Here is a 17254-nt window from a genome sequence, read left to right as displayed (position 1 = left end):
ATGTGTGTGGTCCAATATTGATCCAGTATCAACTGTTAAGGTGTATGTTGTCACTGTAACGTCCATGTCTCCTCATGAGTTAGTGGCAGCTAATCGTGTATCTAATGAGTATCGTTTGTAGCTAAATGTGGGAAAAGTCATTGAGGACATGGTAACCTACACGTGGATGGTCCCACCCTGTCACTGAAGATGTGTAATGAGACTTTCAACTGGGCAACCTTGTTGTGCTGAGTGAGAGAATGTCTCAGGTGTCTGGATCCGGCATGTGTTATTGCAACATTTGTACTCAAGTGGGCCTCTGTGGATGGTAATGTATCAGGAAACATCATAACCTCTGTGCAGAAGTAAATGGCTGGTATTCAGCACACACAACGCATCTTTATTATTTGAACAATGTAACTCAGCGTGTGAACTGTCAGGGTCCTCATATCTGTTGACTTTTCATGGACATTATCTGAGGTTGCTGGTTTGGCTGGAGGCCACGTACACCATCAAACGCTATGGTCCAGGTACACTGTCACACTTTGTAGTTTAGGCATTAATGAGGCCCAGACAACGGAAGGGCCATGATTTAGCTATTCAAGGGCACTGTCACAAATATGATACAAATAACAGTCAGATGATGCAATACTATGTATTTGAGCATACATTGATGAGGCAAATGACAAATTAGTCTCTGAGGTACAAGAGGTTTTGGACAGCACGTGTGGTCCATAGGTGGACCCCAGGTATCTTTAGGGTGACCCACGGACAGGTGCCAGTCAGGCTGACAGGATGCTGGGTCAATCAGGAGCCAGTTCTTTCACAAATTACATGATCAGTGGTCTGACTAGGACTGGTCAGAGGGAGCAGTAGACAGTTGACATGTCACACTGTGTATGTCCTGTGTTGTTTTGAAGGTAACACATGAACCCTGATAAAGTGTTACACAGCAACATTAGTAGCAATGCTTAATGATGTAATTGCCAAAATGCCAACATCTATGCTGTAGGAGGCATCAGCAGGGACGGGGCATGTACATTTGGGTGGTGTGCATGGCGGGGATCACTGGTGTGGCCTCCATCAGTGTCTCACTAGTCCTGTCAGATGAGATTTGCTGAAAATTAGCCTACAGTACCTTTCACACGAAAATCAATCTACAGGTGATACCAGGCCTTAAAAACTCCAAGCCTGTGTATTATATGAGCTGAGTTCCATGCAGTGAGATGGTACTATGACAATGGTAGGCATAGGAAAGGGTGTGGCACACTGGATGACTCTTGTGAGTGTGTGTGTGTAGATGAGGGAATCTCAGTGTACACATATCAGCATTCCAGGGACCTCTTCAGACAGGTGGGGTGTGACCAGCCGCATGTGTGTGTAATGTTTTTAGAAAAGGGCTGACATGTAGATGGGTAGTGATGTGCTGGATGTTTGTCATATGTGTGGCACTTGTGCTGTGTATGTTCTGCTTATGTGTAACTCTAGTGACAGATAGTCATTGCAAAGATTGTAAGTAGTTGGAATTACTGCTGCCAAGAGTCTGGTAATACATTCCTGTTCCTGAAGCATAAGCATGTCAACTGCCTGATGTATGAGGCCTGTTTTCCCCTAGTTGAGTGATGGTGTTTTAGTTGTGTGCCATCTGCTGCGATGAACCATGTTTCCTACATGTATGTGTGTCATATGTGTGGTCCTCAGCTATTGCCCTTCAAAGGTGAACTGTACAGGATGTCAGTCAGTTACATTGTGTGTGTATGTGACCATTGTATGATGGGCATTACATTTGTTGTGTGTTTTTCTGTGTCCTGATTGTTATATCATTATTGCTCCATTAGACACCATTCTTCTTCTGATATTTAAAGCTAAAGGTGGGCAGAAATGAATAGGCCAAACCATGATGTGGTGTTTGTTATCAGTGTTTATTTACAATAGTGCATTAAGTGGTGATGGTGATAATTATGAAAAGAAATTATTTACAATCTGTTGGCGCCTACACACTCCAGCAGCCGTGTTTGTTTGTTCCCCCTCCTGTTGCAGGCCAGCATCCTCCTCTTCGTCGTCTTCAGGCATGTATGGGTCTGGTTCGAGGAGGGGAATGTTCCTTTTTACACAAATGTTGTGCAATATTGCACATGTGAGTATGATCCTACAGACCATCTCGGGGGAATATAGTAGGCTACCACCAGTAATGTCAAGGCAGTGGAACCTTGACTTGAGGATGCCGAAGGTCCACTCGACAATGCTGCGTGTCCTCTTATGGGCCTCGTTGTATGCCCGCTCTGCAGCAGTACTCGGGTTCCCAAATGGTGTCATTAGCCATGGCTGGATGCCATACCCCTGATCAGCTGAAAGAAAGAAAGAATGGGATCATGTTGATGTAGCTTGCATTATTGAAAAGACCGTTCATGGCAGTAGTTGTCTTGAGTTGTCTGTGACTCTTTTGTGTACTGATGTGACATCCTATACTTGTAGGCTAAACCATCTGCATTGTGTTTTTACCTTGGCTGAGCACGTGTTTGTCTGCTAACAGTTTGTCATCAGTATGTTTTGTGATTTTCAGTGCAGTGTGCCCTCCCTAACATTGTGACTTGTGATACAGGTGTCCTTGTGTCTTCACTTGGGGTGAGTAGATAGTTCAATGTAGAGTTTAATTTATAAGTGTTGTTAGCACGTTCATATGAAAGTACCCTGGACATCCCATACCTTTAGACTTAGGCAGTGTATTAATGTAAAGGTCATTGTGACACTTACAATTTGCAAGATTACATTTCGGCTACCACACTCATTGACGTCTTCACATTCGGCTGTACAGTAAATTCCAATGTGTGACAGCTTCAATGGTGACTTACGAAACATGGTTAGTGATGTCAGGACCTCAGTGTGTTCCTGTCTAGATGTTGCTGTTGTGGTGTATGTGTTGTGTGTCCTTGAGGGTTGCTGTGCAGTGTGTGAATAGGTAGGTTTTAGTACTTACCAACAAGTAGTCCATTGCCATACCGTCCATCCTGGAAGTGTTGGTTGATGGTAGAGTAACGGAAGATGAATGAGTCATGGACACTCCCAGGATATTTAGCCACAATGTTTGTGAACATTCCTTGGTGATCGACTATGGCCTGCACGTTGATTGAATGTGTGTGCTTCCTGTTGCGGTAGAGGTGCTCAGTCGCAGCAGGTGGCACAAGGCGTACATGTGTGCAGTCGATTGCACCAAGGACGTGTGGGAAGCCACTGATTGCGTAGAACCCCTGTTTAGTTTCCTGCTGCTTCTGCAGTGTGTTAGGGAAGCAGATGTGGCGGGGTGTCAGGCGAATAATGGCGCCCAGTACTTTTGGCAGAAATGCAGAGAATGATGGTTGTGATATTCCGCCAACCAGGGCACCAGTTGTTTGAAATGAGCCACTTTCCAGCATGTGAAGTACGGCAAGCAGCTTTGTTTCTGTTGGTATGGTGCGGGGTGTCACCAAAGTGGGGGCCAACTGCTGTTCAATGTTTCGCAGCAGCTGCTGGATGGCCTGCCAGTTCAACCGGTACCTCTGTATGATGTTGTGTTCCCTGAGGCCCTGAAGGGTTGTTCTTGGGCGGAATATCCTCTCCTGCCTTCTGCGCTGCCTTTGGGGACCCTGCTGGTGTTGTGGTAGCTGCTGTTGTTGCTGCTGGGCTCTGCGTCTGCGTGCACGCTGGATAAGAATCACCTCCATGGCTCCCTGTTGCTGCTCTGCTGCTCTGCTGTTTGTTCTGTGTGTTCTGATTAAATACAGGTGTGTTTGCCCCATTTTAACGCCTGCACTGACCCAGGCGTTAAATTTTGACGCAAATCGGGCTGTGCGTCATTTTCTGGCTCCGCCTCCCGGCCGTGCATAATTTTTGCCTCGAGGCAAAAATCCGACGCACGGCCGTTTGCGTCGTTTTTTGGACGGGAACGCCTACCCAGCATATCATTAACGCAGGGTGGGTTGCCGCATCCAAGAAATGACGCACACAGCAGAATTTTGTCGTCCGCGGGCTCGGGCGTCAGAGTTTAAATATGGGGCAACATTTGCGCTGATTGTGCGTCAAATCTGTCACACAATCGGAGCAAACGGAGTATAAAAATGCCCCTAAGGCCCATATTTGTACTTTTTTAGCGTCGCATTTGCCGCCGCTTTTTGACACAAAAGCGCCGCAAACTTGGGAAATACAATTGTGTTTTGAAAGTTTGCGCTGCATTTGCATAAAAAAATTACGCAAATGCGGCTCTAAAAAGTATAAATATGGCCCTAAGCTTCTCTGCAATCTGTTTTATCATGTACACTGTTATCGTTGTGGGGTTTCTGACTGGAACAAGTTGGCCACTTGAAATGTCGGGTCCCTAAGCAATTTCACATTTTGTTCACACCTTAAAACAGCTTTGCTAATGCAACCTAGGCATACCTTAACATAGCGAGTTTGAGAGTGTTCATTCTTTCTTTGCGTCTTACAATGGAGGGCATGCAGAATCTCATTTATTTCTTTCGCTTCCCTATTTCACACTTCTGTGAATGCAATTTCTTTCAATTTTTTCAGCTGCTAGGAATTGCTGTGCTCAAGATATCTTTCTTTGCAAGCAAATTCAGCATTACTAAATTGCATTGTGTGTCAGCTGTCTGTAAAAACAGAATTGGAGTTGCGTTAAGGCTTGATTTCAAGTTGACATGTTAGATGTTTTCGCAAGAAATACAATCACATCATTCGCTGTACACCTCCAGCATGATGTGACTTTAAAAAAAGATCTGTTTTTTTATTAGATCACAATCGTGTAGGTCCCTAAATATATGCCATACACACATAGGTATGTAATCATAGGTATACAAACCACTCCTCCTTTGTAGACTACAGATGCTCGATAAACGTAGACCCAGACGCACAAGGAGGATGAGTGAACTTGGACAAGGAAGATTAAATCGGAATAATGAAATTACAGACAGTAAATTGAAGCATTATCTACCGCTTCATATTCCTTATCCCAGTCATTTAACAAAAAAAGAATGTCTAAGTCAAGCTACGCTCATTTCAAAATCAACCACCACATGTATAGGCCAGTATACGAACAACCTTATAAGTATGCAAATAAACAACAAAGCAGTCAAAATGGACTAAAGCACTCAGAACACAAAGGGGTATATTTATAATCTGTTTGCGGCGAATGTGCGTCAAAATTCTTGATGCACATTCAGCGCAAAACGTGCCCATATTTATACTATGACGCCCGGCAACTACGGACATCAAAATTCCTCTGTGTGCGTCATTTTTTGGATGCGGGAAACTGCCTTGCGTCAATGACATGCAAGGTAGGCGCTCACGCCCAAAAAATGACTTTAAGGCCTGTGCGCCTTATTTATACTCCCGTGTCATTTTAACGCACAGGAGGAGGAGGGCCTTAAAAAACGGCGACCAGCCTGATGAGCGCTGTTTTTTAACGCCTGGGTGAGGGCAGGCATTAATCGACCTGTGGGCTCACTTCCATGGTCTCTGACCATGGAAGGAGTCCAGAGGTGCCCTTCCCTGGACCCAGGGACTCCCCCTGCCACCCTCGCCCACCCCTGGAGGACACCCATGGATGGGGGGGAGCCATCCCTGGTAGGTACAGGGAAGTTCAGGTAAGTATTTTTTTTTTTAAAGTGGCATGGGGGGGGGGAAACTTGGGCCACCCTACATGCCACTGTGCCCAATGGCCACGCCCAGAGGACAGAAGTCCCCTGGGCATGGCTATTTGGCAAGGGGGGGCATGACTCCTGTCTTTGCTAAGACAGGAGTCATTTCAACGGGGGTTGTGCAAGTCTGGTTTGAGCCATGATTTTTTACTCAAACCTGACTTGCAACATTTTTTGATGCACAACCCCTATTTTCCCCTACGCCAGCGCTGCCTGGTTTGAGTCATTTATTTTACTCTGACCAGCCCGCAGCGCCGGCTAACGTCAATCCTTAAATATGGTGACCGCAGGGCGCATAGGAATGCCGTTAGCCGACGGTAAAACTTTTGACGCAAACCAGCGTCAGCACTGGTTTGCGTCAAAAAGTATAAAAATGGCCCAAAGTCCTTCCCCCTACCTTCACCTATCTCCAGCTACATGAGAGAGAGGGTGCCTAAAGGAACAGGGGACGCACAACCAGTGGCTGAACAGATAATTAAAAGCGCTTCCTGGGGCCACCATTCCTTCGATGGCCCAACCCACTATACCAACCTGAAAGGTTGAACAGCCAAAGGGTAGGTAGAAGAGTGAAGCTAATGCTGTCAGCAGTTAAGGGCACCAGTGGTTATTGATCAAAAGGAACAAACAATCAGACCCTGTTGACATTCATGGCATGGGTCAAAGATGTGGCCACTCCATCAAGGACAAGACAGGATGGGACAGACAAATCAGATATAATTAAGAGAACCAAAATGAATAAAACAAACAATCATCTCGCCACAAACAAAGAGGCCTCAGCAGGGGTAAATTTGGATGTGAACTGAAGCCCAGTGCACCAGCAACAAAGACAGGCACCAGCCTGGAGCAGGAGACATACACTGAAGACAGAATAAAGAAAAGTCCTGCAGGTAATGTGCACAACATCATGCATCAAACATCTTGAGCAGTGAAAAGTCTAAATTGTTAATTATTGCTTCTGTAGCAAAAAATCTAGGTTCGCCTTAAGGCCCTACTAGAGAACTCCAGGATCCAGAGGGGAAGAAATCAAAGCCCAGAGTCCCAGCAGAACCAGAGATAATTGTAACCTTTAAGCAAAGCAGAATGCCTAGGTGAAAAGCGGAAGACACGTTGAACCAGCGGAAACAAGAAGAACTCAGGAGCCTCCATACTTCAGCAACAAACATTTGAAAAAGAAACAAGATCACCCCAATCTTGTCCATTCACCTTCAAAATCAACCTCAATCAATGCAATACATATTTGAGCCAGGGCACTGGAGATCAGAGAGGCATGCCAATGCCAAGATGAAACAATCTGCAACCCACACACCCTCTACCAAGATGAGAGTTGAATGTAGGCTGCAGAGCGCTAGTACAGGTACCAAAAGAAACCAGGAATGGCACCCCTACCCAAACACACAAAGTCACAAACACTCATTTGGCAAACAACAGCCCAAATGCAGATAAACCCTGACTTCAGAGACATCCAGACCACTTCCCACTCTACCTAAATGTGGACTAACTTCCAAGATGTGCACACCCTAACCAACAGTACACCAAGGTCAGTGGTGCTGTGAAGTCTGAACCAGCCACCACTGACCACAGGTACAGGTACAAGGGGCAAGAAAAATGACAGTGTGATTCACTCCAGCCAAGGACCAGGATATAACCCCTTCTGATCATTGTTCCAGAGCCAAGAGCATCGCTGTGCTCTAAACCATTACATAAATCATCCATAGATAGGATGAAAGGTCCCTAGTTATAACAGCTTGAGGAATTCCCCCAAAGCCACTATTACCATAAGTACCATCACTACAAAGCCCACTGTGGTAGCAGGGCCCCAAAGAGGTTCAAGCTAGAGCATAGTGTTAAATAACACTGCAAGGTACCATCTTCAGGTACGGTCACTTGCAATGAGTTACCACTACTGCTACCATGAAGAAGACAATGACAGAACCTGAGAGGAGGAGACCAGCATCCAAAAAAAGAAAACAAAAGGCTATAGAAGCGATCATGGTACAGGACCTGCAGCCAGGCATTAGCCAGAGCAGGCGTTGGTAGGGTAGGCACTACAGATGGAACATCAGCTTGCAAACTGATCCTCAGATACCAAGAAAATATAAATCCAAAAGATGCACAGGATGAAAGTAGGTGAGGATGATGAAATAGTTGTGGTTCAAATCAAGACAGCTAGTGCCAGAGAGACAGAACCCAAACAGCTCAACAGTCACAGTAATGCACATGACCCAGTGCAACAGAATAGCCACAGGAAAACACCAAAACACACCAAAAGAAGTGCAGATGAACCTATGCCTGTCTGGCAGCCATTTTAGGTCTTCTTCGTTCTTGATTCTTTGGAGCCTGGTTCATCACAGGAAATAGGAATGCAGTGTACATGCTCACCAAGTGTAAATAAATGTAGTTCTTAATGAACCTCTTTCCTCATAAGAAGATATAGTAATAAATCATGATCGAGAAACGAGGACCACTGCCTTAGCCGGGGACATTTCACAAGATCTTGGACAGGAGTGGAAGGACAGGCTCAAAGTGCATGATGGAGGTTATGATAAAGCTAACCTTTAATTGGCTGTTGATACTGCAACAGACTACAAAGCTGAGAGCCACAATAGCCCCACCTCTGAGGCAACGGGATCACACTCTTTGCATGCTTATCATCTTAGTATTGAAGAGAATTAACTCTGGAGGATGACCATAACTAGACGTGACAGACACATTCCAAGGCAAACAACATCCTTGACAACTGAGAAGGAAGAAGCTGATTGCCTTCAAGCTAATTAAAACCTGAGACTCCATGTAGACTCCAACATGAGGAACACAAAAGGGATGAAACTAAGGGTAGGCTCTAGGCCAGTACCATAGGGAGTATGCCCAAATGCCAACAACTTCTCCATGTCGTCTGCAGAGGCAGCCATCACAGGGCTTTGGTGAACAGACTTTCTTCAAATCATGGGACCTCACAAGATCCAAACTTGGTGAAAACAGGCTTGCCATAAAACAGCCAGAGATAGACCCTACTTGACAAGAAATACAGCATGCCTCCAGACCTGGAGAACATGGATCAAATATATATTCACGGATAGGCTGAAGAAAACAGCCACTCAAACTAGGAAGTCCAATGAACCCGTTCCATTGCCCGTAGGCATGCCACAACTGAGGTAATGACAATGAAGGAAGGATTACGGGGGCCAAAGAGCACAGACAGGGAGTAGCTAGTGATCATGATCACTTTTTAATGACTTGAGAGGAGAAAGTCTTCAGCGCACAGGCAATTAAAGGATACAGGACGACAGACCCAACCAGGGCATGAGAATCACATAGAGGCAGACATTGAAACCAAGGTTGCATAACAAAAGTGACAGAAAATGGTCCGAAACATTTCAAAGGATGGTAGATATTAGTTTGGAAACCACAACAAGAAGCCCCAAACAACAACAAGATAAGACAAAAAAGAAGAAGAAGCCTGATTATATTGTTATTCAAATACCACACAAGAGAAAAGACCAGCCAGTAGAACCAGGACAAAGTGATAAACTGAATGAAAGGCCCTAGGGCCAGAAACCTCTTGGCACTGGGCAGTCTCATTCCTGCATATTAGCTTTCGGAAGGCCAACTGTGTAACTACTGCCACTTTGTGTGATTTTCGAGTGACGAACATTGAGGGGATTAGAGACATGTTCCTCATGCCTTGACAACATCCACAACCTGCACCCACAGAGAAGAGAAAAAAATCTCATACTCAATATCACTTGACAGCACTAGTTTATGGATCCAGTCTGCAACTCCTTACCAGAGTCATCCAAACTGAAGCCCATTGCCAGAATCATCCCTGGAAGAAACAAAAGTGGGTGGACTGTAGACTACCAGCCAGTGCCAGTAGATGGAGGTATCCAGCCCAAGGAGCCAGGCATTTGATCTAAGGGTAGCCAGTGGCCTATCAGGTGCCCAGACATTATGCCAGAACTGGGGTGAAGACAATAAAGAGGGTTAACAAATAATACTAAATGACATGGGTCACCAAGCACTGTACAGCTAAAAATGACCAAAATACCAAAAGTTGAGCCTTGAGGGCTTTGAGGGAGAGCTTTTCTGAAATGCATTAGGTGTTCAGTTAGACACAATTGCTCTGACACTGCTAGCTATGGATAGGAACTCAAGTCCTCTCCTCTCACAAGATATGCTTGAGAAGAGACTTGAGTAATTTGCCATTAGACTGGAGTGTTATGCTAAGCCTACAAATCAAATTGCTGTTTTTAGCTGTATTGGAGGTGAATCACATTTTTTAGAAGACATTAGTGAACACTTGAAACCTGTCTATTACATTAACCAAAAGTCAATTCAGGGACCTTAGAGAATTTAGCAAGATTGGATTGTTTTTTGAAGTGCATTATTCTAGTTTTGTTCCTATGATAATACTGGCTAGGGTGACTCTTTCTGCTTCACCTTGGAGTAGATGTACTCTCCTTAATAACTGAAGGTGATAGTGGAAGCCACTGTTGTGCAAGGTTGCTTGTCAATTTACATTCCGGAGTTCAACCAGAGACCAAAACCTTTTCCTTTCTTCTTAACAGGTATCTCAGAGTCATTAGCTTATTAGCATTTTACTTTTTTAGCATTTGGTACAGACCGACCTTAGCAGTCTTTTTCCAGCCATTGAATTCATCACCAGACCCATCATATGTATAAGGATATACTTCAGTTGACTTTGTATTATATCAGCACTGATAGGGCTTAGTAATTTTAAGATTCACAATTCAAACATACACATTTTATGACTCCATGTGTCTATTGTTGATATTATACACATGCATCCCAGACAAATTGACATGCCAATGCTTGTTTAGGATGTTGTAAGCACATACTAGTAAAAAAACTGCAGAGTTCAGGATATGGCAGCTTTTAGACCTCCATCCATGGATGGATCACAGCTCTATGCAACCACATAGTGATCTAACACCGCCATGCAGGATAACAAGAAAAAAATCGGTATGTCATTAGTATAGATTCGACACAGACCATTGACTCACAGGAAATTGTGAGACATGGCTGTGAGTACATATTAAACAACAGAGGAGACTGAAACACACCTGTAGTCCTAGCCCCTATAATGTTTTTGTATCATTAGAGAAGTCATTTATCTTAGGTAGACTTTGGCAATCTGGGCCGATTTCTTCTGGATTACAGTTTTTAAATGGCGGATGTGTTGCAATGATGATGTAATATTTTAGGAACCATGAGACATATATATTTCATTTTGGTGTCAAAACATAGGTTTTGTGGTCAAGTAATCTTAAAGAGACAGAAAATAACTCCTCAGAACAACTCCCACCATTTCCCAAAATGACAGCTCTATAATTATGTGTTTTAGCCAACAAATCGGTAATTTATTATTGTTTTGCCTCAGGTTTTCTGTTGTTTCAAATATGTAAACATGAATGAAGCCGGTGGTAGCAGAGGATTGCTAACTACAAAATCTGATGACTCCTTCAACAAATAAAAATGTGTCATATGCCAAAATAATCTGAAAGAAAACTAACAGTGGCTTGACAGAAGAGAGTTTGAAGCTCACAAAAGCTTGATGGGTGAAAAGGATCAAATATTTTATCATTGTAACAAGTGCCACAAGTTGAATACAATAGAAAAAAGCCTTGAAAGAAATTGACAAACAATAGCAGAAACCAGTGAATCAAAACAAGAATCCAAGTCTTCTGAGAAATCGGAGACAACCAAACCTAATGCCCATCCACTTAGAAAATCGATGGCTACCCCTCGTTCACCTCCAACAACTGATCGGTAAGCAGAGGATCTTCAATGTGTCATCTGTGCTTCAGCCAGAGCAAGGTCCAAAGGGATTGATGAAAGAACAAAGTACAGAGTATGCGAATCTCAAAGGGCAAAAGTCTTTTATTGCAGCTATATACATTTTTCAGCTGAGTAGCTGATTTAAACAGTGAGGTGAATGTGTTTGCAGCAGATTTGTATTTCCACCTGAACGCGTGCAAACATTAAAAAATATGAATGTACAATGAGCTCCCGGCAGCAACTTATCCACCAGCCTTCAATTAAGTTTACACTCTTTGAAAAAGCCAATTAAGTTTTATAGCCACTCTTGAGTGCTGGCTACGGGTTCGCACTCAGTGAGATCAGAGAAATAATGGTCAACATTGATGAAACTGTATTGATCCATAATAATGAAATTAAGATTTTTCTGATGAGAATGTACAATGACAGAATTAGTTTTTGTCAGTCTAACAAAAAGAATGAGGAACTTATGGCATTTGAGGCTGATTTGAAGTTCTTGCTGCTAAGATAAGATCACAGGATGAAGTAATGACAGTATGAACCATTTTAAGAAATATCCTGAAAGATTTAGGCCCATATTCATACTTTTTGATGCAAATCAGAGCTAGGGCAGATGTGCCTCAAAAAGTTTACCGCCGGCTAACGCCATTCCAACACGCCAGCCGGGCGCCTTATATATGGAATGACGTTTGCCGGTGCTGCGGCCTGGTTAGCGTCAAAATAAATTACTCTTAGAGGGCAGTGGAGGCAAAGGGAAGACTGGGGGTTGTGCGCCAAAGAATGGTGCAAGTCAGATTAGAGTAAAAATCATTGGCTCTAACATGACTTGCGCCATTTTTTAACGCACATCCCCCATGGAAATGACTCCTGTTACAGTATTGCTGTGCTGAGCTGTGCAATTTCCAAAACGCAGGGATGCACCGTATTTACAAGAATACAGTGCATGCCTGTGTTTTCTCCTGCGATGGCACTAAATCAGCTGCTTAGCACCAGGTGCAAGGATGCCTGTTTTGCAGGGGTGATTGTTTATGTGCAGGAAGGGACACCAGAATGCAGCACACATAGAAAGAACAAAAAATTAGTGTTAGAAATGGGAGTCAGGTTATTCCCTGTACAAGCAAGGACCCTCACTCTAGTCAGGACAATGCAGAAACACACTTAGATAAACTCTCCTTACCCCCTTGTAGCTTGGCACAATCAGTCAGGCTTATCTCAGAAGCAATGTGTAAAGTATTTGTACCAACACACAAAGTTATACAGTAAATACACTACAAAATGGACTACACACCAGTTTAGAAAAATAGGTAATATTTATCTCAATCAAACAAGACAAAAATCCAACATACACAAGTTAAAATATGAATTTTCAAAAGAATAAGAGTCTTACTCCATGGAAAACAATGGAAACAATGATATTGCACAAAGTACCTGGTTAGCATAAAAAATAAAGCTGCACGGGTGAGCGTGCATCGGAAAAGGCAGCAATGCATCGATTCCTTCCTCGCCAGGCGGGCTGTGCATAGTTTCTTCTCCAGTTGGGTCAGCGATGCATTGTTATTCTTCCTTGTAGGGGATCGATGCGTTGCTTTTTGGACAGGGCACCTTGAATCCACACAGAGTCGGGTTGACTTTGATGCCCAGGGACAATGCGTTGAAAATCATGTTGCACAGTGTTAGAAAACCATGCTGTGTGGGGTTTGCGTCATCATCAGCAGCCTCAAATGGGTGTTGCGCATCTTTTCTCCAGCTGCGACGCAGGTGGAGCGTTGATTTTAGCCATGAAGCCGGCGGCGCGTCATTTATGAGCCGTGTTGCAGATGGTTCTTCATAAATTTCCCCACACAGTGTTCTGTGTGTGGATTTTCAGCTCTTGTCTGCCAACTTCACCTTTCAAGGCCCCAGGGACTAGCTAGGACACCACTTGGCAGGGCAGGAGTCTCAGCAGAGAGTCCAGAGGTTAGCAGAGGAAGACTTTGATGGCCCTGAGACTTCAAAAAAGGAGGCGAGCTCACTCAAGCCCTTCGAGATTCTTTCCAAGCAGGAATGCAGAACAAACTCTAGTCTATGTCCCTTTTCACAGACAGCAGCAGCAACTGTAGGATAGCCCAACAAAGCACAGTTCCAGGCAGGGGCAGCACTGCTCCTCAGCTCTTCAGCTCTTCTCCTTGGCAGAGGTTCCTCTGGTTTCCAGAAGTGTTCTGATATTCAGGGGTTTTGGGTCCAATACTTATGCCCATTTCTGCCTTTGAAGTAGGCCTACTTCAAAGGAAAGCCTCTGTTGTTCACAAGATCCTGCCTTGCCCAGGCCAGGCCCCACACGCACACCAGGGGGTTGGAGACTGCATTGTGAGAGGGCAAGCACAGCCCATTCAGATGTGAGTGAGCACTCCTCCCTCCACTGTAGCACAGATGGCTCATCGGGATATGCAGGCTACACCCTAGCTCCCTCTCACTGTCTGCAGGGGATTCACAAGCAGCCCAACTGTCAAACTGACCCAGACAGGCTATCCAGAAACAGGCAGAATCACAGAATGATTTAAGCAAAAAAAAATGCCTACTTTCTAAAAGTGGCATTTTCAAACTAACAATCTTAAAAAACAACTTCACTAAAATATGTATTTTTAAATTGTGAGTTCGGAGACTCCAAACTCAACATTTCCATCTGCTCTCAAAGGGAATCTGAACTTTAACAATATTTAAAGGCATCCCCCATCTTATCCTATGAGGGATAAAGGCCTTGCAGCAGTGAAGGCTGAATTTAGCAGTATTTCACTGTAAGGACATGTAACACACATCATTACGTGTCCCAACTTTAACATACACTGCACCCTGCCCATTGGGCTACCTAGGGCCTACCTTAGGGGTGACGTACATGTATGAAAAGGGAAGGCTTAGGCCTGGCAAATGGGTACACTTGCCAAGTTGAATCAGCAGTTTAAAACTGCACACATAGATACTGAAGTGGCATGTCAGAGCCATGTTTACAGGACTACTAATGTGGGTGGCACAACCAGTGCTGCAGGCCAACTAGTAGTATTTGATTTACAGGCCCTGGGCACCTCTTGTGCACTTTACTAGGGACTTACTTAGTAAAATCAAATTTTCCAATTATGGATAAGCCCATTTACACATATATTTTATATAGGAGCACTTGAACTTTATCACTGGTTGCAGTGGTAAAGTGCCCAGAGTATCTATAACAGCACAAACAGAGTCCAGCACAAATTAACAACCTGGGAAGTAGAGGCAAAATGTTAGGGGAGACCACGCCAAGGATGCCAAGTCTAACACTGAGCAGAAATAAAAAATGTTCTCCTAGTTGTGCCACTATAACGCAACCCCTGGGGTGGCATTTGTTTTTGGCGCTGGCTCAAGCTTATGATTGTTCGTAAATCTGGGGCAGCGTCAAAAACCAATGGTTGTTGTGTTGGTATGCCGGCAGCAACACCCAATGCATGCCTCTTTGGCACAGAAAACTACATTGAGGTGACCCAAAACAGCGCCTTGTATATTTGGGGCAGGGATCAGCACACTATCATCACATCGTGACGGCCAGGTAGCGCAAGGGCCTCATAAATGACGCTGTAAAGTTCCTGAGTTTGGAACAGAAGCCGACAACATTGATGATGGTTTTGAAGATATAAGCGAAGACGTTGAAGACAGTCCTATAAATTGACAGGCTTATGTTGTGCAAATGTGCTGTCTTTTCCAAATCATGTTTAATGAATTATATCATGCCAAAAATGAAACTCTGCTAGACATGATGACTGCCCACGCAATCTAAGAAAAGTGCAAAAGTAGGGAGGTAATCACTTCAGTGAATGGAATTGGTGTATCAACATGTTATAATTACATAGTACTGAGCAGGAACCTGTTAGCAGCTCATGCTGTGAAATCTTGTGAATCTGACAGCACACCACTTCCAAGTCACTTTACTAGGAATACATTTATAATTGCTGCTCTTGATAATTTTGATCTTAAAGACAGCTCATCTTTGTCTGGAACATACAGCATACATGATACTGCCATGGTGCTTTTTCAAAATTGTACCAATGAAGAAGTTGCTGGAAAACAATCTGGGGGTGATTCTGATTCTGGCGGGCGGCGGAGGCCGCCCGCCAGAATTCCGCCCCCATTATACCGCTCCGCGGTCAGAAGACCGCGGAGGGTATTATGAGTTTTTCCCTGGGCTGGCGGGCGGTCTCCAAAAGACCGCCCGCCAGCCCAGGGAAAAACTCCCTTCCCACGAGGATGCCGGCTCGTAATCGAGCCGGCGGAGTGGGAAGGTGCGACGGGTGCAGTGGCACCCGTCGCGTATTTCAGTGTCTGCAAGGCAGACACTGAAATACTTTGCGGGGCCCTCTTCAGGGGGCCCCTGCCGTGCCCATGCCATTGGCATGGGCACGGCAGGGGCCCCCAGGGGCCCCGCGACCCCCCCTACCGCCATCCTGTTCATGGCGGCTTTCCCGCCATGAACAGGATGGCGGTAGGGGGGGTCAGAATCCTCATGGCGGCGGAGCGCGCTCCGCCGCCATGAAGGATTCCCCCGAGCAGCGGTAAGTTGGCGGGAGCCCGCCGACTTGCCGCTTCTGACCGCGGCTGAACCGCCGCGGTCAGAATGCTCGTGGGAGCACCGCCAGCCTGTTGGCGGTGCTCCCGTGGTCGGTGGCCCTGGCGGCCACCGGCCGCCAGGGTCAGAATGACCCCCTCTGTGTCTGCTGTAGGAATAAACAAACAAAGCTGTAAACATATAATCCAACTGCCTTGCCAACTTGTGCAAAATCACTACAAGCCATCAACGCACCTCAGTCTACCAGAAAGCTTCAAAGTGGCTGAGGACATAAATGTTCTACCTGATGCTATGGTCCACAAAGCTGATTTAACTGAGTTTGTCATATTGCTTATTCGGTGCAGACTCAAGGATGAAGAGAAAACAGTTTCTCTGAGGCTGGATTTCATGCTCTGATCTCCCAGAATACAGTCACACCAAAGAAGATGGGGTTTTCACTCAGTAATACCATCTCCAGTCACAAACTATGCAACAGTATACACAGCTCTAATAAAAATGTGTGTGATCACCTTGAAGACCAGCCTATCCTGACAATTTGCTGCGATGTGCGTGTTTTTGTATTGTAGCTGACATTTGTATGAGCAATCCAGTAGAATTTGATGACCTTTATTCAATGATGGGTGTTATCAACATGACAAAAGTTGTGTTGCGCTGTGCCGTAAGTTATCTCAGTGGATGTGGCATAGATGATGCACTTATTGAGGCTGAAATCTTTGTAAGCAAAACTGTAGAGTCCGTATTGAGTGAAACTCACTATTTTAATTCCTTACAAGGAATGCTCATCATATCTGAGGCTATAGAAGCATTGTGTTGGAATACTTTCTGCAATAATAATGTCTAATTAGGTTTTGCATATCGTATCTCAAAAGTGAACAAGGTACTACAAGGGTGCACTACATTCAAAAGACATAATTCAAAGTAAGGCAGTGATCAATATAATCAAAATCAGAAAATCTGAAACCGACATTCATAGAGTTTGTCAAAGAATGTGAAGAAAAATCAGAATGTTTATGGGTCCTGGTATTAAGAAAGAGTGAAGAAGCTTGAGGTGGAAAAACATAGCTCTACAGAAAATTCATCCAAATACATTTTGTGGTTAAATCAAGAGAGGGAAGGTTCAATGCTGTGGCTCCAGATGTGAAACCTGAACAGATGATCCAGAGAAAAGTTCCAAGGGAATTGTTAGTCAGACATGTAAAAGTGAATATGTTACTCAAATGCAGCTGGTTTACCATGA

This window comes from Pleurodeles waltl, chromosome 4_2 (genome assembly GCF_031143425.1).
Source record: "Pleurodeles waltl isolate 20211129_DDA chromosome 4_2, aPleWal1.hap1.20221129, whole genome shotgun sequence".
In the NCBI taxonomy this organism is placed as follows: Eukaryota; Metazoa; Chordata; class Amphibia; order Caudata; family Salamandridae; genus Pleurodeles; species Pleurodeles waltl.
The sequence above is the reverse complement of the archived record's forward strand: the minus strand, read 5'-3'. Positions refer to the sequence as shown.